This window comes from Symphalangus syndactylus, chromosome 12 (genome assembly GCF_028878055.3).
Source record: "Symphalangus syndactylus isolate Jambi chromosome 12, NHGRI_mSymSyn1-v2.1_pri, whole genome shotgun sequence".
Lineage (NCBI taxonomy): Eukaryota > Metazoa > Chordata > Mammalia > Primates > Hylobatidae > Symphalangus > Symphalangus syndactylus.
The window spans coordinates 51,517,059-51,541,798 of NC_072441.2; the positions used below are offsets into that span (position 1 = coordinate 51,517,059).

Here is a 24,740-nt window from a genome sequence, read left to right on the forward strand (position 1 = left end):
ATGTGAATTTAAACTGATGTTATATAACTGTTAAGTAGCTATCCATACAGCACTTATCATAAATCTTTTCTACTGTTTGAACATATACTTTACATATTTTAATCATTTTTTATAAAAGGGCTTTCTATTATATTCTATAGTCGTATATTTCCAGTTTTGTTCAATATCTTGTTTTATTTTTGGTTGATTTTAAAATAGACAACTTTCAGAGTACTCCTTCATCAGTCTTCATGATTTTCTTATATTCTCGTGTGTTTATTTTTTCACATGAATTTTATCCACACTATTGAAATAATTCTTTTCCTTCAGCTATCTTATATAAATAAAAGGATAAACCATCAAAACTTTTCATGCAGGATTTGACCCAATCATATTAGTGTCATAAAATGAATACATTGATATGAATAAAGACTAAATATGGAAGCAAATTGTAATATGTAAAGAAAATATGTGACTAGCACATGAGATGAGCCCAAGAGTGGCAGGAATAAAGAGTGGTAAAACACCCGTGAAAATTTCAGGAAGTGTAATCGGCGATCAAATAAATATGAAGAACATGAGAGAAGGAGTAATTAAGAATAATTCCATCTTGAAGTGTTTGGCAGATGTTGATATTAAAAGCTCTAGATTTTAAATAAAAGGAGAGAGATTTGGGCTATAAGATAATGACCCTAACCTTGTAGCATTTACCTCTGAATTGCCTGTCAGATGCCCAAATGAAAATATGACTTGGCCACGCATGGTGGCTCTTGCCTGTAATCCCAGTATTTGGGAGGCCGAGGTGGGCTGCTCACCTGAGGTTAGGAGTTCAAGACCAGCCTAGCCAACATGGTGAAACCCCGCTTCTACTAAAAAGACAAAAATTAGCCACGCGTGGTGGCACACACTTGTAGTCCCAGCTACTTGGGAGGCTGAGGCAGGAGAATCGCTTGAACCTGGGAGGCAGAGGTTGCAGTGAGCCAAGATTGCACCATTGCACTCCAGCCTGGGTGATAGAGTGAGACTCTGTCTCAAAAAAAACAAAACAAAACAAAACAAAACAAAAAATGACCTAGAGGAGATGAGGCTTTTTTTTTTTTGTACAGTGTCTTGCTTTGTCACCCAGGCTGGAGCAGTGGGATGAACTCAGCTCACTGCAGCCTGAAACTCCCTGGGCTCAGGTGATCCTCTCACCTCAGCCTTGCAAGTTGCTGGGACCGTAGACACGCACCACCACACCCAGCTAATTTTTTGTACTTTTTGTAGAGACGGGGTTTTACCATGTTGTCCAGGCTGGTCTCAAGCGATCAGCCCGCCTCAGCTTCCCACTGTGCTGGGATTACAGGCATGCGCCACCAAGCCCTGCCTAAGCTCTTTTCTTATTTTAGATTTGAGAGCTATCAGCATGCATGGGTAAGAAAAACCATTGAAATTAGTTTTTCACAATAAGGGAAGAAAAAAAGACACACACAAAAAATCAAATTTAAGAGTTTCTTAGTATCTTAATTGGCTGCTACTCATAGCTTTAAGGTAACTTCCTCCAAGGCAAAGTGTGCAGGAATGCTCTCAAAAACCTCTCCAGCTAGGGCCCAGGTTCCTGATCTGTTGCCTTGGTCCCAGTTTCAGCATCTTAGCCATCAAATGGACGTGTTGAGATTGTTTTACTTGATTCCAAGCTTACCTTTGCATTCTTCACTTTCTAATCTTTCTCTACTCTATATTCTAACATCTCTAAGTAACTTTCACTCTATCCCTATAACTAGGCTTTCTTCCAGAACACCAGCCCAGGAAGTGCCCTCAGAGCCCCTCCTTTGCTTGGAAGAAAGGAAACACTAAGGTGTCTGTGAAGCAGACAGAAAACCAGCAATCAGAGAAGAACCCCACTGGTTAACTGGCCACTGCTTTTCTAATTGTCCTAATTGTCTTGTCACTTTTGTATCACAATCATTTTTCCCACATTGGTGAAAACTGATCCTAGATATACTCACCTGGCATCCTAGATATTGCTCTCCTGGCATTCTTCTGGGCATGCATCTATTATCAAAATAATTAACATATTTTCAGATACTTTGCCAAGGGAGGAAGTTCTGATTGTTGAAATTCCTGTTTAACACTATGCCTTAACTTCGTGGTAGTCTTGTAATGTTTATCAGAATAGTGTCATCTGAACTCTTCACAAAATCCTCCAATGGTTTCACTTCCTTTGTCCCCTTCCCTTGTTTCTCTATTCCCTTTGTTCCTTTCCAAAGTTCAAGAATTTCGACTTATACCCATAACTTTATAACATACAATGCTATTCTCAACCCCCTTCCACTGAGCATGTTTTAAAATATATTTAAAACCCTTTTATTCTCTCTTCTACTATTGAATTCCATCTCATCAAGCTGTGTCCATAAAACTTTTTTAAGGTTAACATTTCAAAGTAATTCTTACATTAAATACGAAATCTGGAACAATTAGCTTTCTGGTTGTTTTTCTTTTTCCTTTCCTTTATTTTTTACATTTTTTACAGTAGCTTCATTTCACACCCCCTTCAGAGTAGAACTGTGAGAAACTTCATTACCTAATTGGCATTTTGCTGCATGATGTACCGCCCATAAGAGAATCAGTTTTAGAAATTACACAACAAATCCATTCTCACTGAATTTAGGCGAGGTTAAAAAATATATTTTTCATTCTAAAAGTATTCATGAAGGGATAAATGTTAAAAAGATCAATTCCATAATAAGGAGAAAATGTTTGACATCTGGTTAGTGGGAGGGGGGATGAAAATAAGAAAAAAACTAGAGATGATATAACTTCTGAATCCTTACAAGTTTTAAATATTCGAAACCTAACATAATGCCATCTTCTCTTCTCTCTGAATTTCTCTCTCTCTATGCACTTTTTCTTCTTTAAATCCTTTAATTATAGCCCTAGACCAGCTGCAGTAGTGCGGACTGTAACTATGATTTGCTAACACTCTAAGTTTCTTGGTTTGCTGCAACTGGCTACCTCCTAAAAAAGATTGGACTTGCACCTCAGCTCTCAGATAAAAAGTGAGAGCACTTGTACTCAGATGAAACTGAGTACAAGCAGATCCAGGTGGTGCAGAGATGGACTGTACTAGGCTCAGTCTATGTGCTACCTGAGTTCTGCCTGAAACCACCTACATCACGAGACCTCAGCCACTTGCCTCTCTGGTAGAGCAAGAGAGGCACTAGTGAAGATTCACACCTTCCACAGCTGTGATGTCCTGGATACTGCCACTGGTACTGCCACCTCCATCATCACAGATTTAGGAGCCTCCACACACTGCATCTACTGACGTAGGGACACAGAATCTATCCACTGGCTGTATTGGTCACATGGAGGCTTTGACTTCTCCAATATATATCTGAAGGGGCAAGCTAATACAACCCAGAATATGGCGGCATTAATGCTAAATGAATAGACTTTAACCAATAAAAGGGAGAAAACAGAGGGGGGCAGCAAATAAATGTTTGCCATCCCTTCCTGTAATTATTGTTTTCTCTAATAGTTTCACATAGCCTCTCTGGAGACTTCCTACAACAATTAACAATCAACTGTGATGCAAGGCTGTGAAAAAAACTTCAGGAACATACTCCTTAGCCTTAATTTTTCCTTTCCTCTCGCTTTCCTAAAATTCTATCCTCAAGAAAGTTGTAACACATGAACTTTTGCCTCAAGGTCTGTTTTCCAAGGAAGCTTATGCAAGATGGGCTAACTATCAGCAAAAATGATATTTTACATTGGCTATTCTAAAATGACGACAACTAAAACCTAAGGATATGGAAAATTTGAAAGAAGTATGAAAATATATATAGCAGGCAAATAGTAAATTTTTAAAACTACTGTAGTTCTATTAAATAGAGATAAAATAGATTTTAAGGCATAAAAACTATAAGTAATGAGGTGGATAAATACTCAATTATATAAAACAAATTTACCAGAAAGAGTTAATAATTATTTTGCGTGCAGCTAATAAAATATCATCAAAATGTATACAGCAAAAATGACTGAAACAGCAATAACAAAGTGACAAATTCTCAATCACAGGGAGAGACTTCAATTTACTTTTTTAAATTTTTGATATGTTAACCAGGAAGGAATTGGGAAATATAGATAATTTAAACACATTACTGACATATTTCTAATAACAATTTTTGAAAACATAGAATGAATCAAAATATCATTCGACTGATGACTTGAAAAGTTGTATAGTCACTCAGAGAAGTATTATGTAGCCATGAAAATGAACAAATTACAGCTATGTGCAACAACATGATGAACCTAAGAAACACAGTCTTGAGTGAGAAAAGCATGTTGCAGAACACATTGACTATGATACCAAACTATGAAGTGCAAAATCTAGAGATAAATACATTTGTAATAGAAACTATTTTCAAAAGCAAAGGAACAATAAACCTAACATCTAGGATACTAATTGTGTTTTGGGGATGGCAGAGGGATGGGACTTGGAGGAAAGCATAGATGCAGCCTCAGTGATATTGGTAATATCTACCTCATAAGCTGGTTGGAGGGTTAGTGACTATTTTATTTTCATGCTTCATTACTTTTATGTAAGTTGCACATATTATTTTTATGTATCAAACATTATAAAATAAAATAATATGTAAAATTTAAAAACTGATTTTAAAATATATGTCTAGTAAGTAGAGCAAGGTAAACCATTAATTACTGAAAAAGTTATTTACAAAAAATGAGTTTTACCTATTTTGTTACCAAGCTTTACTTACTACAGATCTTTAATTTGGTCTAAGATCATACTACACTGAGTCTCCTAGATTCTCTGTCAAAAGAACCATAATTTCAAAAACAATAAACATTGATTCAGTTTAATGAGCTGCTTTCCAATTTTACTACATGATTTTTTTCAATATGGAAGGGCTTTATGGTAATGTCCAGGGAAATTCGGCATGTTTTATTTAATTGTGGTCACAAATGTAACTATAATTTTGAAACTACCAGTGAAAATGTGCTAAAAATGTATCAGTATAGAGGAATGCCAGCATTACTTGATGTCATTTAAATATTCTTCCTTGAATTACCATATGCTATGTATATATACTGTATACTGTTACATACCCCAGTCCTCAACCTGCAAACCGTTAGTATAGTCAGCACACAGAGCGACAATATAAGTGATAACCCTAGAGAACATGAATTGCTACTCTGTTCATTTTAATGCTACATACAGCTAAATGTCCATGTACAGTCTATATCTCAATTATCCACATGCGTTGAGATATATAACGATTACTAGCTTGTTCCCGACAGACTTGAATTTATTCACTTATTAGCTGTGGGACCATGGCAGTTTTATTATTGCTCTGACATATTTTCTGCATTTTAACAAAAGTGGTATTATGACTCCCCAATTTAGAGGTCTGTAGTGAAGATCAAATAAAGTAATATATGTAAAATTCATAGCACGATGTCCTTTTCATTCATTGTGAGCACTCAATAATAGTAAGCTGTTGTCATCATCATTATATGGTTGGGTTAGTGCTCACATCCGTGACCAGCTTCTAGCTCAAAAGAAACAGTGTTGGTCTGTTATTTTTCCTAAGACTTCGGACTAGCCAGACTCTATAAGAATATAGAGTTCATATATATGGAGAATATAAATAAAAGAATGATGAGTGTATGAGTTTCAGCTGCAAGAAACAGAAGACCCAACTAAAAGTGCCTTAAATAATAAAGAAATTTTATTATGTCACATATTAAGAATTCTTTTATAGAGATAGGGTGGTATGGGGTTCGTTATTCAGAAGCTCATGAATTTCACCAAAAACCTGAGCTGTTTCTATCTTTATTTTCTGCTATCCTCAGTGTGTCTGTTAGTCTCCCCAGACTTGCCAAACGCCTACAGCAACTTCAGGTAAGCTTCATATAGGATTGTTCAAATATTGTCTGAAAAGATATCTCTTCCTTTTGTCTGAAGACTATGGAAATATCTTCCTAGAAGATGTTGCCTCATGTTCAGTGATCACAATTGCATCTCTTGTCCATTCACAGAAGTTGGGAGTGGAAAGGCTGTTAAGGGTAGGTAACTGACAGTATCTGTTACACGGAGGATGAGAAGTAGGTGTTGGAAGCAGCATTGAAAAGGTTAATCGATCAACAAATAATTACTGTACAGCATCTATTACAGAGAACAATTGTATGAATATGTGAGAAAATTAAAAAATGAAAATGGCAATATGCAGTTAAGAAAAATAAATGATAATTTTTATGAAAAAAGCAAAAATACCAGCAAGGACATAGAATTAAGTAAAATAAGAAAAATTTACAGAATTTTAAAACAGTATTATCTTATTAGTTATGTATAGTGAATGTCATTATTCTAGGCATCTCTCCCCTTTATCTTTAATTACTTTTCCCTCAAGGGAAATAACCCTCATTTTATTTTCAGTATTAGCATACCACGTGGCTTAGAGTTTTGTTTTTTTTTTCTGGTTGTTACCTGGACACTAACATTTTAAAAATAAACGGGAACGCTAGAAAAGTTAAATTATCTGCATTACACAATTTACAATTCAAGGGGAAAATCATAATGATAAACTAAGCACTTAGCATGCATATATAATATTGTGCTTAGATTCTCAGGCTTACTGACAAATGATCAGTATATAAACACTTACATAAACAAGGAAGTAAATTACACTTTAGTTCAAAGCCATCACAGAAGTCATAAAATTACTCCCTGTGCATTTCTGAACTTGAAAATATTGATGATTTATATATACCATGTATTAAATCAAAATAGTCATCAAGAGAGTGACCAGTAAATATTTAATGGATTTATGAACATTAGACCTATTATTTTTAATTTGTTTCCATTATAGTTAAAAAGAATATTGAAAAAAATTCACAGTGGTGTTTTCTGCTGAAGACACCATGTTTTTAAAGGCTCTGAACTCATAAAAATTTTAAAGCTAATAGCAACCTTATAAATTATTTCATCCTGCCTCCTAATTTTACTAATGAGATCCAGGTAGATAAAGGCTGACAGACATTTTTCAGGTCATTTAGCTGGTTAGCTGCTTGCTAGGACTGGCTTCCCCTCTTTGCAGCCTGCATTTGGACCTTTTTCACAGGATTTTTCTATTTTCTTCTCTAATGTTTTATTGTTCTTGATTTTTTATCTTTCACTGTTAGACAAATAACATATATTAATATTTTACTTAAATTTAAACAACTTCTTGTAGAAATATAACCATGGAGAGATGAATTTTCTTTCAAGTCAGTTGTACTCTAATACCTGTGAAGAGTATTTCCTTCATAGCTGGCAAATCTAAATACCAGTGCTATTTCTCACAAGCACCCCTTCCTCAGTGTTATCCAAAAGAATATTTAATATCATAAAAGAATGAGTACCATAATTATATTACTGAAAAGAAAATCAAAGTGTTTCAAAGTCCCTTTCCCAAAGCTATGTATAGTCCCTGCAGGAAGACTGGTCTGAATAAGGATTTTACCTTCCAATCCTTGTCCCTGCACTAAAATCTACCACTTTTCTTTCCTTCAAAGTAAAATGCCCACAAGGGGACATGGCCCAATATTATCTTCTGAATACACCTCTGGGTCTATATTGCTTAAGTCATCTGCTTGATATAAGCACATCCTTTAGGCAGTTTCCACTTTGTCTCATTATTGTTCATGTTCATTTCCTATGCTGGTAAAACCAGCTAGCTATTTCCCATTCAGAGATTCATTCCTTCAACAAATATTTGTTGAACACCTCTTGTATTCCTGGCATCCTAATAAGCTCTGGGGATATTTTGGTGAGCAAGAAAGACACAATTTCTTTCCTTACAGAGTATTTAGTTCAACAGGGAAGGCAGGCAATTAGATAACTAAGCTCAACGTGCTATTTGCTCTGAACCAGAAATTATGGAGTATGATGAGAGCACGTAACAGTGACACCTAATACAACTTCCAGAGGAAGTCACTTTTAAATTGGATACTGAAGGCTGAGTAGGGAGTTCACAGGCAAAACAGGCCAATTTCATTTTCACAATTTTGTTTTGAAATTCTTTATTTTTCAATAGAATCATTCCTAAAATAACATTTTAAAATCTAGAAGCTTTTCATTTGGAAACTCTGTTAAGTCTTTTGCACCAGGATTTTGCTGCCACATCTCAATTTCTGCATTTCCTTGAACTGAATCTTAATATCTGAATTCAATTTCTGCTGTGGCTGTGGTTTCTCAAAGAAGGGTCACTATCTAAAAATCACTTAGGCCAGGCACGGTGGCTCTCGCCTGTAATCCCAACACTTTGGGAGGCTGAGGCGGGCAGATCACGAGGTCAGGAGATCAAGACCATCCTGGCTAACACAGTGAAACCGTGCCTCTACTGAAAACAAAAAATTAGCCTGGCGTGGTGGCACGCACCTGTAGTCCCAGCTACTCAGGAGGCTGAGGCAGGAGAATCACTTGAACCCGGGAGGCAGAGGTTGCAGTGAGCTGAGATGGCGCCACTGCACTCCAGCCTGGGTGACAGACACTCCGTCTCAAAGAAAAAAAAAAAAGAATCACTTAAAGTAATATTTAACCTTGAGATTATAGGGTCCACTCTAGTTCCACTGAAGTATGATCTCTGGGGCATGTGGGAGAGTCCTCAAATTTGCATGATTAACAAGTTCCCTTCATACACACTGAAGTTTAAGACTTACTGGCTGCCATCATTGAACGTATATACAGAATGTAACTAAAATAGTCTTCCCCAATTTTCTTCTAATTGTCTCAAAATGGTGTATATTTGCCCTTTCATGGGAAAGCTATCTGTGGCTGTCCAAATGCCAAAAACTCACCTTGATTATTTTCCCATTACATTACCCTAAGGCACTATGTTGGTATACAAGCATTTCTTGGGACTAAAATGACACATGCCTAGGGCAATCACCGGTTATTGTAGCCCTCTTACTTGGGAGAATTAGGAATTAGAAAGGTCAGTGTTCGAAATTCCTGTTTCGCCTACCTAGAGTTGTATATTTTTATCTAGGAAAATAAAATCACAGTTACTGTAAGTAACAAGCCTCTGGCCAACTCAGAAAATTGGGGCAAAGTTTTTCAAAGTACCCTAGAGTTTTTGACCCAAGATCCAAAGTTTTACCAACTAAATCATTCTGATGCCAAAGTATATTGTATAAAACCATTACTTTAGTTAGGATAAGAGTAGCCTGCTATGAAAATGACATCCATTGATAATTCAGTGGCTTAAGGAAGATTCAACATTATACTGTTTTAAGTTGGGGAGAGTCCTTGCTCTACACAGTTTTTAAGTGATCAAGGTTCCTCTCATTGGTGCTCCTCTAATTCTCTGAATTGTAAGTCAGGTTGCTATAGATTCCAGTTAGTGAAGAGGGGAAGAAGAGCATGGATAAAGCCCAAGAAATCCATGCATGATTTCCATTCATACTCTAGAAGTGAAAACCTAGTCTTGTGGTCACACGTAATTGACATAGAAGCTCAGAAATGTATTCCCTGACTGGGTGGGTGCATGACCAGTTCCAATTGTGGAAAAAGGGAAGAAACAGATAGTGGTGTAAAACTAGCAGTCTCCATAACGGTACTTTAGAGGTGCAAACTGAATCGTAATCCTTTAGCTATAGAAGGGATTATTGGCCCTGCAGGGGGCGGGGGGCGGGGGGCGGGTGGGGAGGGTGGGTATGGCTTGTATTTTTTTATGAGCATAGAAATTAATTCATTTAATAAAAAATGGGACATATTCCCTTTTGGAAAATAGTTCTGTGCCATTTATCTCTTGCTGCTTAACAAATCACCTCAAATCTTAGTGACTTAAAAGAGGGATCAGCAGGCCGGGTGCGGTAGCTCACGCCTGTAATCCCAGCACTTTGGGAGGCCGAGGCGGGTGGATCACGAGATCAGGAGATCCAGACCACCCTGGCTAACACAGTGAAACCTGATCTCTACTAAAAATACAGAAAAATTAGCCGGGCGTGGTGGCGGGCGCCTGTAGTCCCAGCTACTCGGGAAGGTGAGACAGGAGAATGGCGTGAACCCGGGAGGCGGAGCTTACAGTGAGCGGAGATCGCGCCACTGCACTCCAGCCTGGACTTCGTCTTAAACAAACAAACAAACAAAAACAGGAATCAGCAAACATTTTCTGTAAAGGGGAAGAAGTACATATTTTAGGCTTTCCAGGCCACATGGTCTGTTGTAACTATTCAACTCTGCCACTGTAGTGTGAAAACAACCTTAGACAATACACAAAATCATGTAGTGGACTGGATTTGGTCCATGGGCTGCCAATCCGCAGTTCCAAACACAATTTTTATTTTATTTTTGCTCATGAGTGTGTGGGTGATGAATTGGTACTCCAGTTAGCAGACAGGTCATACAGGGTTGAATGGGCTACAGTGACCTTGCTCATATGTCTGGTGTTTGGTCCAGGGAGCCTCAGCTGGTGTAGTTCATCTCCACCCAATGTGGTCTCTCCTCCCAGCAGCTAGCTCAAGCTTTTTCACGTGGCAGTCTCAGGGCAGCAAGGACAGCAAGCCCTAATGTGCACGTGCTTGTCAAACCTCTGCTTTCATCAGGTTTGCTAGTGTCATATGGCCAAAGCAAGTCAGCTGGCAAAGCCAGATTGAAGGGGGAGAGAAATAAAGTTTAGCTCTTGATGAGCGGAACAGCAAAGTCTTATTGCAAAGATGTGTGCATACAGGGATAGGAGAAATTATTTCAATTATCTTTGTAAACAATCTACCATAAAGTCTTTGAAGTAATAAAGGGCTTACATTTCAATTCAACTTCAGTAGTTTTTTTTTTCTCTACTAGAAAATTACTTGGATCCTTAAAATACTTTTTAACAATAACACGATCTTTACAATTTATAAGCTATATCAGAAAATGCATATGTATGATATTTTAAAATATTACAAATAATTAAATTCCAAGGCCAGAAATGAAAAAAGGATCTTAAGAATAATTCATATTGAAGACTACCTAGATGAGAGTTTTTAAGTAGGCAACTAAGCAGGGTTATCTCTAGACTGTTTAATCTTTCCTTAAATTTATTTCCTGCAGTGCCTACCTTTAAAGTTTCAAGTTACACATACTGTCTGTCATCATGATAGACACAGTGGCCTCTGGCTCAGAATTTTCTATGAGAGCTTTCTGAACAGTGGGGCGTATAGCTAGCATCAGTCCTCATGTTAAGTTATCAAGAACTTTTGAAAAACTGAAGCCATGAATTTGATCTAAGTCAGGGGAGTGGGTGAAAACTTCAAGTGTCCTTGAGCTTCTATATGTGTGTGTCTGTATATATATATATATATATATATATATATATATATAGAGAGAGAGAGAGAGAGAGAGAGAGAGAGAGAAACAGAGAGAAAGAAGCTTATATATATCACTGTAGGAAACAGAGTTTTTTTCTAAACTAATCATACAGAAGGAATTTACTATTCAAGTATTAGTAACTTTATCTTCTTTACAAAAATCCAATAATATTTAGGAGAAACCGTTTCATCTATAAAGTCATTTTTACAAGTCGTCCTCTCCTGGAATTTGGACGAACTATTTGAAACGCTTTCTAGGATGTTAGAAATGTGAAACTGTTCTATGTTCTATATACAATAGGCTGAATTAAAATACTACAGTGCCACCATTATTGATGTTTACTATGTACCAGGAATCATGTAAAATATACCATCCCATGAAAGGTTTTCAGAATCTTATGTGAACCTGTCATATTTAACTTTCCTTTTCAGATGAAAAAAAAAATCCCTTTAGGTTCATAAAGGTTAGGAAACTTGCCCAAAGTCCAGTGGTGTTCTGGTAAGCTGGTACATAGGGAATAAAACCATGATTGTCTGATTTAGTGTGCCAATTTTAGAGGTGTAAATAATCTCATCTTGGCTGATTTCAAACTACCAGTTATGTCACTGAACACAATGTTGGGAAGAGATGCACACAATCAGCTATCATAAACCAGTAGGAGGTGGCTCTGACACACGACTGCCAAGATCACAGATATAATAGGAAGCAGGAGAGCCAGGATTTGAGCTACCAGTTGTCTACAAAGCCCATCCTCTAAATCATCATACAGTGATGACTTCCTAACATAATAAACTACTCACCTGACAAATCATAAAAATTATGAATGTCAATAACATTTTTAAATTCAGAACACAGGTATCTTTTTACACTATTTTGGAAATTAATACAGGAAATGGTTTTTCAGAATTATACAAGTTATATGATAGAGGTCAAGGAAAAGTTTTATGCTTCTTTCATTCCATTATCCTCTTTTTTTCCTTAAGCTTTCACAATTTCTTTGTGTTATTTCTTATTTGCATTTTATTGCCACATTTCATCTTAAAATTCTTATGTTTGGCCCCCAACAAATTTCTTTGCTGTTTTAGACTGTTTGCTGCTGCTGTTTCTTTTCTTTTTTCTTTTTTATCACATATTTATTTATTTTTTTCTTACCTTATGGCACAACTTTCACATTTTGACTTGTTGGTTCTTCAACATTCTGGTTTGAGCAAGTAAGAAGATGGATAGGAAGCCCTATTACTAATATCAGATGGGCTTACATTTTAAAAATTATTTATCCACTCTGTATCAGAGATTTTTCATCTGCAAATGGGGATGACATAATACTTACCTTGTGCTATATGAGTTGTTGATCAACTAAAATAAAACGAAACAATAGACTATACAAGAAACACATATGGAAGCCCTGAGATAGGGATGATACCTTGAGAATGCATGAGATCCAAAATTATTTGATGCAGATACAAAAAATCATTTGATGATTGATAGGGACTCATTTTAACAATTTGGAAACAATTGAACTTTTCAAACTGATAGCATTTTTTTCACAACATAAATAAAATTGTACTTGGGTACTTTCTTCATTTAACAGATTTTACACCAAGAATTTTTATCCTTTGCTTAAATAATAAAGGTACTCAAAAATACCGTTTAACATTATCATGGATTGAAAGAATGATAAACGAGAAAATCTATTTTTCCCAAATTACCTTATATGTGTTAAGCTTTGAAAAATAAGAAAAACAATTTTGCAAATTGGTATGAATTTCTATCTGATTGGTTGAGGGTAAATTTACGAAAGCATACCTGTGTGATGATAGATCAATGCATGGCTACACTACACCAGAGCAAGCACAGACTTTAAAAACTCATCGGAATTTTCATAATTTCTTCAAATGTTTGAATTGAAGTGAGTAGATACTCAGCAAATTTTTCTCATATGCTTCTGTGAAAATATAAAGGTATAAATTAAGTTGGTTTTTCTTTTTATAAAATGAGTTTCATTGTATATTTTCTTCCAATGTAAAGACAGAATATATCCTGTGAAATAGCTAGTTGATAATGGATTATTACCGTGGTCAATAAGTTAAAAAAAAACTTACCTGTTGTCTGATGTGTCATTTTTATAAATCCATGGCAAAATCGAGTGGCATCTTGATTTTCTGTTGAAATTACTACTTTTATTATGTGGATTATGTAGCATATCCTAGAGTTTTGAAGAGTTGTACAAAATGGTGAGTAAGAATTTTTTTTTTCTGAATGCATTTTCAAGTACCTCTAGGCAAATGAAAAAAAAATGGATAGGAAATGAAGATTGAGGTTCAAATAAATTAAAACCAGCAATAGAAGCAATATGGAACTCTGAATCAGGAAATACAGCCAGGAGTGAATTTGATTTAAATAGTGGTTAATTATAATTAAACTGCAAACAAAATTTGTAAATCATGTATAAGGCCACTGAATGGAACATATAACAAAGTTTGGATTTTGTGTATTTTTATTTACTTTTTCTTCCTCAACTCCTACCCTGACATTGGTGTTGTCCTATGAGAAGCTATTTCGTATGGCAAACAGAAGATAGTTTAAGACTATAGTAATGTTAGGGGCTAGAAAGGAATCTTGGGGAGAAAAAAAAATCATTAACTCAAAATTTAACCAATACCCTTCTAAAAGATGGAAAGTGATGATGATGGCATAATTGCTGCCTCAACCTAAAGAAAACAAAACTATTGAACAAAATACCACTGTTCTTTCCAAAGCCAAATGATTTTATTGACTATTCCAACGGCTTTACTTGTTAATTTCATCGCTCAGCAGACAGAAAGTGCACGTTGGCAATAACATTGTCATATTGGCTTTTTTCCTTTACAATTAAAGAATTTAAATTTTTCTTCTGCATATCACATTACACTAGACATACATATTATTTCTCTTCTAATTTTGTTGTTACTATAAGGTGTGAGCCTCACTTATTAATGCATGGTAATTGACAGCTTCTTTATTCAAGGAAACAGTGGAGATGATCAGTTTCTGCATAAAACTTTAGACTGTAGTAAATGGTTTCTCTCAAAATTCTGGGTTAGATTTTATTGACCAGTAAAACACATGACATTTTAGGAGCTTGTAGTAGTTTATTTTATCTGCAGGAAAATGTATCACCGATGAATATTAAATCTAAACATATTCTAGTTTAAACAGATGGTAAAACAGAAGTAGTGAGAAAGCTAAATAAATAATAAATAAATTAAAGAGAAGTCAGGATTAGTCACAAAGTGAAAATGAAAGCTCTAATAATGACAAGGTTGTGAACAAAACATTTAAAGAAAATGCAAGACGCATAGCTTGGATATCTAAATTCTATTTCTTCATAGTTTTCTTGGCTTCATTTTATTATGAAATTATCAAATTTAGCTCAATGAATATAAAACATGCTGAACTTATGAGAAGTGCTACCAAGATTATCTTGCAACATAAACATCAGTTTTGTGGATCCTTAATATAACCTCTATATTGTCAAGATGTTATATTTAATAGTTCTAATCCTTCAATGAAGACTACTATAATTCCCCAAGTTAACTTTATTTGGTTATATAAACAACCCATTTCAATATTACACTATGCTTTTTATTTTAAGCATTTTATTTTTATATTAATTTTAATTTCCAGAAAACAGTTGATAATGTTTAAATTGATCATTTTTAGGGAATGCATGGTTTGTCATAAGCAACATAAATAAACACATTAATTGCCTTGTCATACTTTTATCTGACAGATGGGTCCCCAGGCATAGAGCCTAACCTTTTATTTTGACACCTGCCACATTTTGCCAGCCCTGACCCTTTTTTCTTTGCCAGAATGTCACTGTATTCACCATGGTTGCACTAATCTCCAGCTTTTAAAAGGCATAATATTGGAACCCTTCTGAGAATCACTGCTATCAATCAGCTGATACTACAACATAAAGATTTCACAGATCTATCCAACATCCCTTCTCTCCTGTGATTCAAGCACATTTTCTCTTATTTCTGTGACCTACTGGCTCAGTAAGATTACATGGAGCTTGTTTTAATCTAAAGCTGCATATTGTTAACATCTGACACAAACCATTTAATTTAGCAGTAACTTAAAATTTAGAATTTACTGAAGAATAAAAAAGGAAGCTATGATTTCATTTTTGTACTAAGACAAACTTTTAAACTGTGAAGCAAATATGCTATTTTAATATAGCTAAGGAATTAAAATCTATCTGAACATTTTCCTTTTTTTAAAAAAAAAAGCATCAAGCAATAAAACACGTTTTGAAAATCACTGTGCACTCAATCTCATACCTACACCTTTGATTTCTGGGGTGATTCCAGAAGCCGTTAATATATGATATGTGTCTGGGTTAGTACAACTAAAAGCACATGTCTGGCCTATTAAAGAGTAGGGGTTGGCTCTAAAAAGCTCTGCAAATCGGAGAACATACAGAGGGCAGATGAATTGTGGGAGCTCATCCATTATTGAGATAATTTGGTATAAATTTTAAGATATTTCCTCCTTGAGCAAAATCAGACTATAATTAACTATAAAAAATGTTGTAATTATTCTTTTTTGTGACTAAGTTAAAAACAAAGCAATAGAAAAGTAGGTATGTAGGAGACAGATTTTAGTAGCAAACAGATAGTTCTACCAGATCAACACAGTTTGGTTTACAGTCTCATTGCAGAGATGTGGATGCCAATAACTTGCCTTTCAAATATGGCTTCTATTGGTTCTGAAATAAGCTTGTTTGGTATAATAAGAAAAGCCTGGGACTATGTCCTGGTTAAGCTAAGCTTCTTGAATAATTCAGAGACATACTTGTGCCAGCTAGGATATAGACATACATTGTAAGAAGTGTGGGATCTGTATCTTAGGACATTCAAAGAAAATGATGTTTCATTCCTTGGGCTAAGGGGTATTGGGGGTAATTCTAGAATTCTAGCAGCTTTATATATTTCAGCTTCAGCACAGTTCTTTAATCTTTGTTGTTGTTGTTGTTGTTGTTGTTTTAGATGGAGTCTTGCCCTGTTGCCCATGCTGGAGTGCAATGGCATGATCTCGGCTCACTGTAACCTCCACCTCCTGGGTGCAAGCGATTCTCCTGCCTCAGCCTCCCGAGTAGCTGGGATTACAGGTGTGCACCTGCACGCCCAGTTAACTTTTGTATTTTTAGTAGAGATGGGGTTTCACCATGTTGACCAGGCTGGTCTCGAACTCCTGACCTCGTGATCCACCCGCCTCGGCCTCCCAAAGTGCTGGGATTACAGGCATGAGCCACTGTGACTGGCCCAGCAGTTCTTTAATCTTTAGTGATCTACTATTAATATGACTCAGCTGCATTGCACATATTCCTCTTTCTGCCCTGCCCCATCCAGCTTTCACGGATTACTCAAAGTTTCTGCTCGTTCACATTTTAACCATGTCCCAAACCTGGGAATTTCACAGAAAATTTTTTTCTTCGCATATTATATCTAAGCCCAGAGACAAAAATACTGATGAACCCAGCTCATCTTTTGCAGCCTGGCCACACAGTTCAAAAATTGCTGGCCAATCTATTTTTTGGCCCCACTCCATTCAGCTGTAAATTTAGTGTTTGGGTTGGGTTAGCATTAGGGTTAGATCCTGTGTGAGTAAACAGCAATTTAGATGGCAGATATTCTGGATGAGGATGATTCTTTTAGAAGGGATATGTCATGATTGACACAAACAATACTCAAAGTGTGATCCAGATACTGGAGCTGTTCCATGTGCTATTTGTTATCCAACCAAAACAATAAGCGCATTGAGATGAATGATTTAGGAACTCTTAGAGCTATTTGTTAAAGTAATTTAATGAGGTTTAATTTAGTAATAAAATATTTGGACTTGTGTTTTGTTTAACTTATTTTTTTATTTTTCTAGTAATTCAATTATATTACTAAAAAATAATGGTTAGCGGCATATTGGGGGTGGGTGGGGAGCTGGTCTTTCAGTGCAGATATTTTGAGAGAAACTGGATTAGAAGACTCCTAGACTCTAATTATGGCACCTCCTTAGCCAATTAATAAGGATCAAATCTTTATTATCAAGTTATAATTCTCTGAACACCAGTTTCCTCCTAAATAAACAAGGGCTATAATGGCAGTCAATCACCTTTCCAAGTTATCAGTCATGAGAAGACACAGTAGAATGAATTTTGAAAAGCTGTAAGAGGCTAATGAGAATTAAGTTATAATCGTTTCTTTATAAATACAAGCATACATATATACCCATATACATGTCACATGGGAGAATTAACATCCCTACTCAACATTATCATAATAAATATATTTATTTTAAATTTTATCGCTTTCCCATATAAAATGTAAGATATGGGCAGTGTGGATTTTATTGCTTGTTTCTCTTATATTTACTAGTTTTTACAGAAGGCAATTAGAGAGCAAATTGATAAAGATGAACTTAGCACTCTGTCCTCAAAAAGTTTACAGTTAAATCACTGCATATAAAAGTTAAATAAAAAATATTAAGCAGCATAACTCTAAGAACTATTAAGAGAATGAACATATTTAATAAATTAATGATACAAATATTAAAGACCAAAGGTATCCAGAAGAAGGAAAGAAGATTTAATGCTACCGTGGCCAGAGAAGCATAGGCAGGATTTATACAGTGTTTTGAAGAATGGATAAGATTTAGAAAGATGGAAAGGATGAATGGAGTTATTCTGGGTAGAACAAAATTTTCAAGCAAAAGTCAGAACATCTATGTAAACATATGTGTGAATATGTCTGTGTGTGTTCTGATAGAGAAATGTCGGAAAGTATATGAAATTAGAAATATAAATAAAATTTAAAATCCTAAAAATCATATTGTAAAATGAAAATTTATTTTTTTAATTTTTTGCCACCAATAGTATGATAGTAAGTTATTAAAACTGGGCTCCTTGAAATAAAATTCCTTTTGCATATATATATATATATATATATAAAATTTACTGTCATATATGTAAAATGTAAATGTTGCAAATGAACAGTAATGTAGCAAAGAATTTTCTCCAAATAAAACACAATACATTATGTTAAATGATTTTTTAATCTCAGAAACAATGCAAAGAATAAAAACAATTTAAAAAATATTAGCAAACTTTCCAATGACCTTCTGACATTTCAATCTAATGCAAAAACACTAACTAAATAACAGGAATTGCTTCTTCTGATGGGAAACTATATAATCTTAGCAATTTTATTACTTTACAATAGAGTCACAATAATTAAATTACAGAATATTTCAGAGGATTATGTAAATTTGGACCACTGTACCTACAGTGCCTCACTTAGAAAAGTCCACCTAGTAAAAATACCATTATCTTAAGAAGTACTGTGATATTAGTAATGCAATCCAGGGATTTCAATACAGGCTTTCAGTATTTCAGCATTCAATAATGTCATATTAATTTGAAGTCCAAAGTACTGGTAATTTTGTTAGTATAATATTGTTTTATTATTCCGACATTTATTACATCATACAAGTAAAATCAATCGTTTAATTGTTCAATTTATACAAAAAAGACAGACAAATGGTTCACACATAATAAGCAAACATACTGTGGTGCTGCAAACTTGTTTTGCAGGAATAATCCTACTCTGATGGCACATGTGTTAAGACAGTGTTGATAGGGAGAGCGGTAACTCTGCATAGGTATCTCCAAGTACAAAAAACAAAAGATGGCAAATACAAACGAAATGTTAAAAAAAAAAGAAATAAAAATTATAGGTCTAACTTAATTAAAAATATTCCAGTTCTTGAAAAGAAAAAAAGGTAGTAACAAAGATCTTGCATTTATGAAAAAAGTAGGATCATCTGAAGATGAAGGAATCAAAGGAAAATATGCAGAAATAGTTTACAGGGTCCTCTACAGCGTTTCCCTGAGTAGTGTAGATGTTAAAAGAATTTTGGGAGCAGTTAGAAAAATTACAACAAAATGGATCAAATGAAGCTTTGCTTCTTTACATCACAAATCTATAAAATCCAAGAATATTATTTTGCTTTCAATTATCTTAATTGTTTTTTCCACTTAATCTACTATTTTGTTTGCTATTTTAATAATACTTTAATTGAATCTATGAATAATTTATATTGGAACGATGTTTAATATTCCCATACTATGTACTGTAAATTTACATTTTTGCTTTTTGCATTCCTCCTTGTAATATATTCATAAACGTTTGTGTTTGACATATATGAAATCTTTATTTATTTTTATTTTTTATTATACTTTAAGTTCTGGGATACCTGTGCAGAAGGTGCAGGTTTGTTACATAGGTATACACATGCCATTGTGGTTTGCTTCACCCATCAACCCTTCATCTATGATTGGTATTTCTCCTAATGCTATCCCTCCCCTAACCCCCCACCCTCCAACAGGCCCCGGTGTGTGATGTTTCCCTCTCTGTGTCCATGTGTTCTCCTTGTTCAACTCCCACTTATGAATGAGAACATGCAGTGTTTGGTTTTCTGTTCCTGTAAAATATTTAGTTAGCTTTTTTTCATTGCTTCTTAATAGTATTCATATAAACTACCAGAATAAATACTTACATGGTTTGGACAAATAGTGGAGGTTATTAGAATTTGAAAAATCAGTAATTTAAAATTCTTATACATAAAAAAAATCACTGGAGATTTTTAGACATGACCAGAGTTATGTTTTGCAATAAGGAAGTATGTATAGGGAGTCAAGTTATATCACTGTATTTGTATTCTAGACCAACATTAAATAAGACTATAGGCATAAAGTGAGAATCCAGAGGAGGATGCAGATGTAAGGAATACTGTTGAGGGAAAACCCACACGATTTGTCAACTCAAGACATGTGGGAAGGAGTCAGTGCCAGGCTAATATCCAAGCCTAGTTTTCTAGGATTGTGGTCCTAGTATCTAAGGACTAGGAAAATGTGTGGAGAGAAGAGAGAAGCTTTTGGATGTGTTGCTTTTGAGGTGATGGTGGGATATCAGGTTGGCCTTATTTTTTTCTTGTATATCTTTTAATATAGCATTTCACCTGTCTTTTCCCCCTTATACTAGACTCTCAGTCACTTGAGAACTAGGGCTTTGTGTTATTGGTTGGTGTTCCTGAGATCTTCATATAACATTTCATTCCATCATCTTAATATATATGTTGTCAGGGTGAATGAACAAATGACAAAGGTAGCTTTTACCAACCATCTCTTTATCCCTGAAATTCTGACATCCTAGAGTAGGGGATCTTAAGATCAATGCTAATAAAGCTAATAAAAAGACTAGAATGTTGGTTCTCAGCCCTGGATGCACACTGGAATCCCTGGGAGGATTCTGAGAAAACTAATGCTCCACCTACAGAGATTCTGATTTAATTGCCCTGGGTGGGATTCACTAAATGGTATTTTTAAACGTTCCCCCAGACAATTTGAAGTACACCCAAAGTTAAAAACTTTTGAGCTACAGAGTAAGTGTAGGCTGGGGAAACTTGAATTTTTAATTTAGTTTAAGATTAATTTTCATATACTATATTTACCCCAACAATCAAATCCACCCAAATTAATCTTCTCACTGTCTCTATGCAATGGAATTTAATACCTAATGGATAATGTACATAGAAGAAAGAACTGATCTTAATAGAAAATTTGACTTTTAAAATCTGTATGTAATTATCTGAGATTAGAATATTCAAAAAGAATATGTTACAGGACCAGAAAGCAAACCATCATAATTTATGCCTGGGTTTTTTATTCTATTCATGCAGTTATCTATTCATTTAACCAACATTTATATTCAATTATGTTTTTGTTGGTTAAAATTGGAATTTTAATTAGTACCAACATGATTCCAAATCAGGCTATTTTAAATTTTAGAATGTATTGATCCTTAATACGCATTATGTGATTATTAACAGTATTGATTATCTGGAACCCTGGTAAGACCTTCAAGGTCATTATGGATTTTGAATCCTCTAACTATGCTTTAAAGAGCATTACACTGCACTTACTGACTTACTGAGGGAGTGGATCCAATTGAAGTAGACATTTCTAACTTTAATGTTCTTATTATTTTGACTCGCTCTCTCTTTAAACACAGATATAACACATATTTCAAAGTACTTTTTACATTTTACATCTCACCAAACAGCCAATCAATATTAACTAGTCCTTCTTGTTTTAGAAAGTAATTGAATGGTTTTAATATCAAATTTGCTGACTCAGCAATCCATTAATTCATTTTGGAATATTAACTGATTTATTTTTCCTCATAGGTTCCTGAAGTGAAAGAAGAAAGTATTTAGTTTTTTTCTTTTTTTCTGAAACCTGTTTCAAAAAAATCTGAAGCCTTGTAGGAATGGAAAAGACAGACTATACGTAAATATTTGAGAGGGCAATTCCTTAAAATCTAAACGTGTACCACTCCCCTACCCCCGCCCAGTCTTGCTGAGTGTAGAGTAGGTAGATGGAGATGGAAAATGCTATAAACAAGTTCTCTCTCTTTCTCTCTCTCTCTTTTTTTTTTTTTTGAGACGGAGTCTCGCTCAGTCGCCCAGGCTGGAGTGCAGTGGCGCGCGCGATCTCGGCTCACTGCAAGCTTCGCCTCCCGGGTTCACGCCATGTTCTCTGTCTTTAGAAACATACAAGGGATGGAGTAAAGTGAGCCACGACAAAGAGGAAATCAGCCAAGAATAAGGACTATGCAATAGATGGTTGCAAGCATGGGCGTGAGAGCCAGGCAGCCTGGGTTAAAATCCCAGCTCTGACGCTCACCAGCTGTGTAACCCAAAGCCAGTTATTATTGTTGTCTAATTTTCCTAAACTATAAAAACGGGAATAAATGGACTGCTCACCTCATTAAATTGTTGTAGGGATTAACTAAGTTGTGGGTGCTGGAAAGAAATGGGATCTTACCAAATCTCCCATCACCCCACATCCTTCACATTTTTTCCTCCCTGGGTTTTTATGATCCTGCCTCATCCTTATTCCCTCCTACCCCTTTGATTATTCTTCAAACTCAGCTTGTGCAAGACTACTGTCTTTAAAAGCTGTCTTCTGGACAACTCTCAATGTCATGGCATCCTATGAAGTCCTTAACACCTGCTTAAGAAACTTCAAGCTTTGTCTCATACTGTCTCAGCTGGTTTTTATTTTTTTTTTTTCATATTTCTTTGCTCAGTCCCTTTAGATGGACTTTACACTTGGATGGCTGACTAGGCTTTTGATTTGGCATATTTCTTCTCAGTTTATCATTCTAGCACCGCAGTGCTTGCTGTGGATGACTGATACTCAGCCCTCTGCACCGGACCAGGCATCCCAGATTCTGCCCAGGCCCCAGGTCTGGAAGCCTCACTTTTCCCCTTGGGATGATCACACAGCCTCCATACTAGATTTCTTCTAACCAACCACTGCTTAAAGGATCAAGGACCCTCTGGTTTTCTTATTCTCTGCATTCACCCAATCTCCTTTTCCTCTGTGATTTCAACATTCATAAATAGGCTAATGGAAATAATGATTTAAGGTTGATTGAGTGCTACCATATGCCAAGCGCTGTTTTGAGATATATAGTATTATTTCCCTCAGTTTGCAAATGAGGAAACTGAGGCACAGAAGTGGTGGGTAACATAATCAAGTCACAAAGCAAAGGAAAGACTGACAGTCCCAGTCCCTATACTGGTGTATAGTGAGTACGAATTTTAGAAGCAGAGTCACTGTCTGGGTGGGAATCCTGCTTGGTTTGAGATCTGCACGACCTAAGATAAAATATTTAGGAGGTCTGTGGCTTGGTTTCTAGTTTGTAAAATGGGGATAATTATGCACATCTCCAAAAGTTTGTTTATGTGAGTATTAAGGGTACTAGCATGTATTACCTAAGCAATTATTACCCAGCACTTAGAAAGTGCTTTAATATTTATTATTATTATTATTATTATTATTATTATTATTATTATGTTTTTGTTTTGTTTTGTTTTTTTGAGATAGGATCTCCCTCTGTCACCCAGGCTGGAGTGCAGTGGCATGATGTGAGCTCACTGCAGCCTCAACCTCCCAGGCTCAAGCGATTCTCCCACTTCAGCCTCCCAAGTAGCTGGGACCACAGGCGCATGCCACCATGCCCGGCTAATTTTTTGTATTTTTTGTAGAGAAGGGGTTTCGCGATGTTGCCCAGGCTTGTCTTGAGCTCCTGAGCTCAGGCAATCCACCTGCCTCGGCCTCTCAAAGTGCTGGGATTACAGGCCTGAGCCACCATGTCCTGTCTAGTTATTATCATTATTACTGTATACTGCCTCTCATGATGTCCAAATCACTATCTTTGTTCTGAATTTCTCAAGCTCCAGGCCTAATTATCCAACTCTACTAGACACCTGCATATTTCATAAATCTCAACTCACTGTTATCTCCCTAACTTATTATTCTAGTATAACTTACCTTGGTGAATATCACCATCACACCAAGCACAGAAGTCACTCAAGGCTCCTACTTTTTAATCAAGTAACCTCAAACATGGATTTTCCCCATATTTTCCCAGTCTTATATCTTATCCATCTTCCTTCCGCTCACCGTTACCTAAAGCACACTAATTTCCAGTAATTTTGAAATACTGAATGTTCGTTCATTTCATAAAAAAAGGAGCCCTAAGGGAACCCTACTATATGCTAGGCAAGACACTGATGATGCAAAGATGAACAGGACCTAATCTCTGCCTTCAAGAATTTCACAGTCTAATTAGGAAGACAAACACATTAACAAACAATTGAATACAATGTGGCGAGGGCTTACAAAACATATGCCAGTGTATTAAAGGAAGGTAGAAGAGAGTATGGACCACCCGGTGAAGAAGGCAATAGCAGAGCTCAGTCTAATTTGACAAACAACATGGTACCAGGCTCTGTGCTAGGTGCGGGGGGTATTGTTTATGACTTGGAGAATCTATGGGAAAGGAAAGCATCAAAATATATTTTAATATGAAGTAGTGACTGCTAAGATAGAGGGAGGCACATCATGTTCTCAGAATGCAATCAAGATATTTGTAGTTTAGGAATAAGAAACTTGGAGAATAAGTCAGAAAGTTTAGTGATTGTTCATACAACTTCCTCTGCTTGATCTGACTTCTCTCATTTTGTTTTCCTGGAAAAATCTGTGTTTAAGACTCCAGTTATTACCTTCAGTTTGAAGCTGATCCCAAGTGCTTTTGGTCCTCAATGTCCTGTGCACCCCACCCCACCCTCAGCATTTTGTCTCTCTTTGACCACTGATCTGTGAGAGCAAATGTAACTTATTTTTTCAGCTTAATTATTTACACAGCCATCTTCCTCTCAATCTATTATCAAGTGTGTTGTGGAGAGTTTGCCATTAAAAAAACTCATATTTTTTAGAGTAATCCAATGAACTATCACTTTATTGTTAAATCAC

The 24,740-nt window shown here is 35.6% G+C and overlaps 1 long non-coding RNA gene across 4 annotated transcripts in view; it reads right to left on the minus strand.

Moving 5' to 3' along the window:
- The window catches only part of LOC134733735 (uncharacterized), a 41,802-nt gene extending 21,167 nt beyond the window's left edge, over positions 1-20,635 (minus strand). For all 4 annotated transcript variants that reach the window (XR_010117354.1, XR_010117355.1, XR_010117356.1 and 1 more), the window contains exons 1-2: positions 13,417-20,635; positions 13,121-13,259 (exon numbers count right to left, since the gene is read on the minus strand). This is a non-coding gene — a long non-coding RNA (uncharacterized lncRNA). The remainder of the gene's footprint in view (positions 1-13,120; positions 13,260-13,416) is intronic.
- Positions 20,636-24,740: the final 4,105 nt, after the last annotated feature.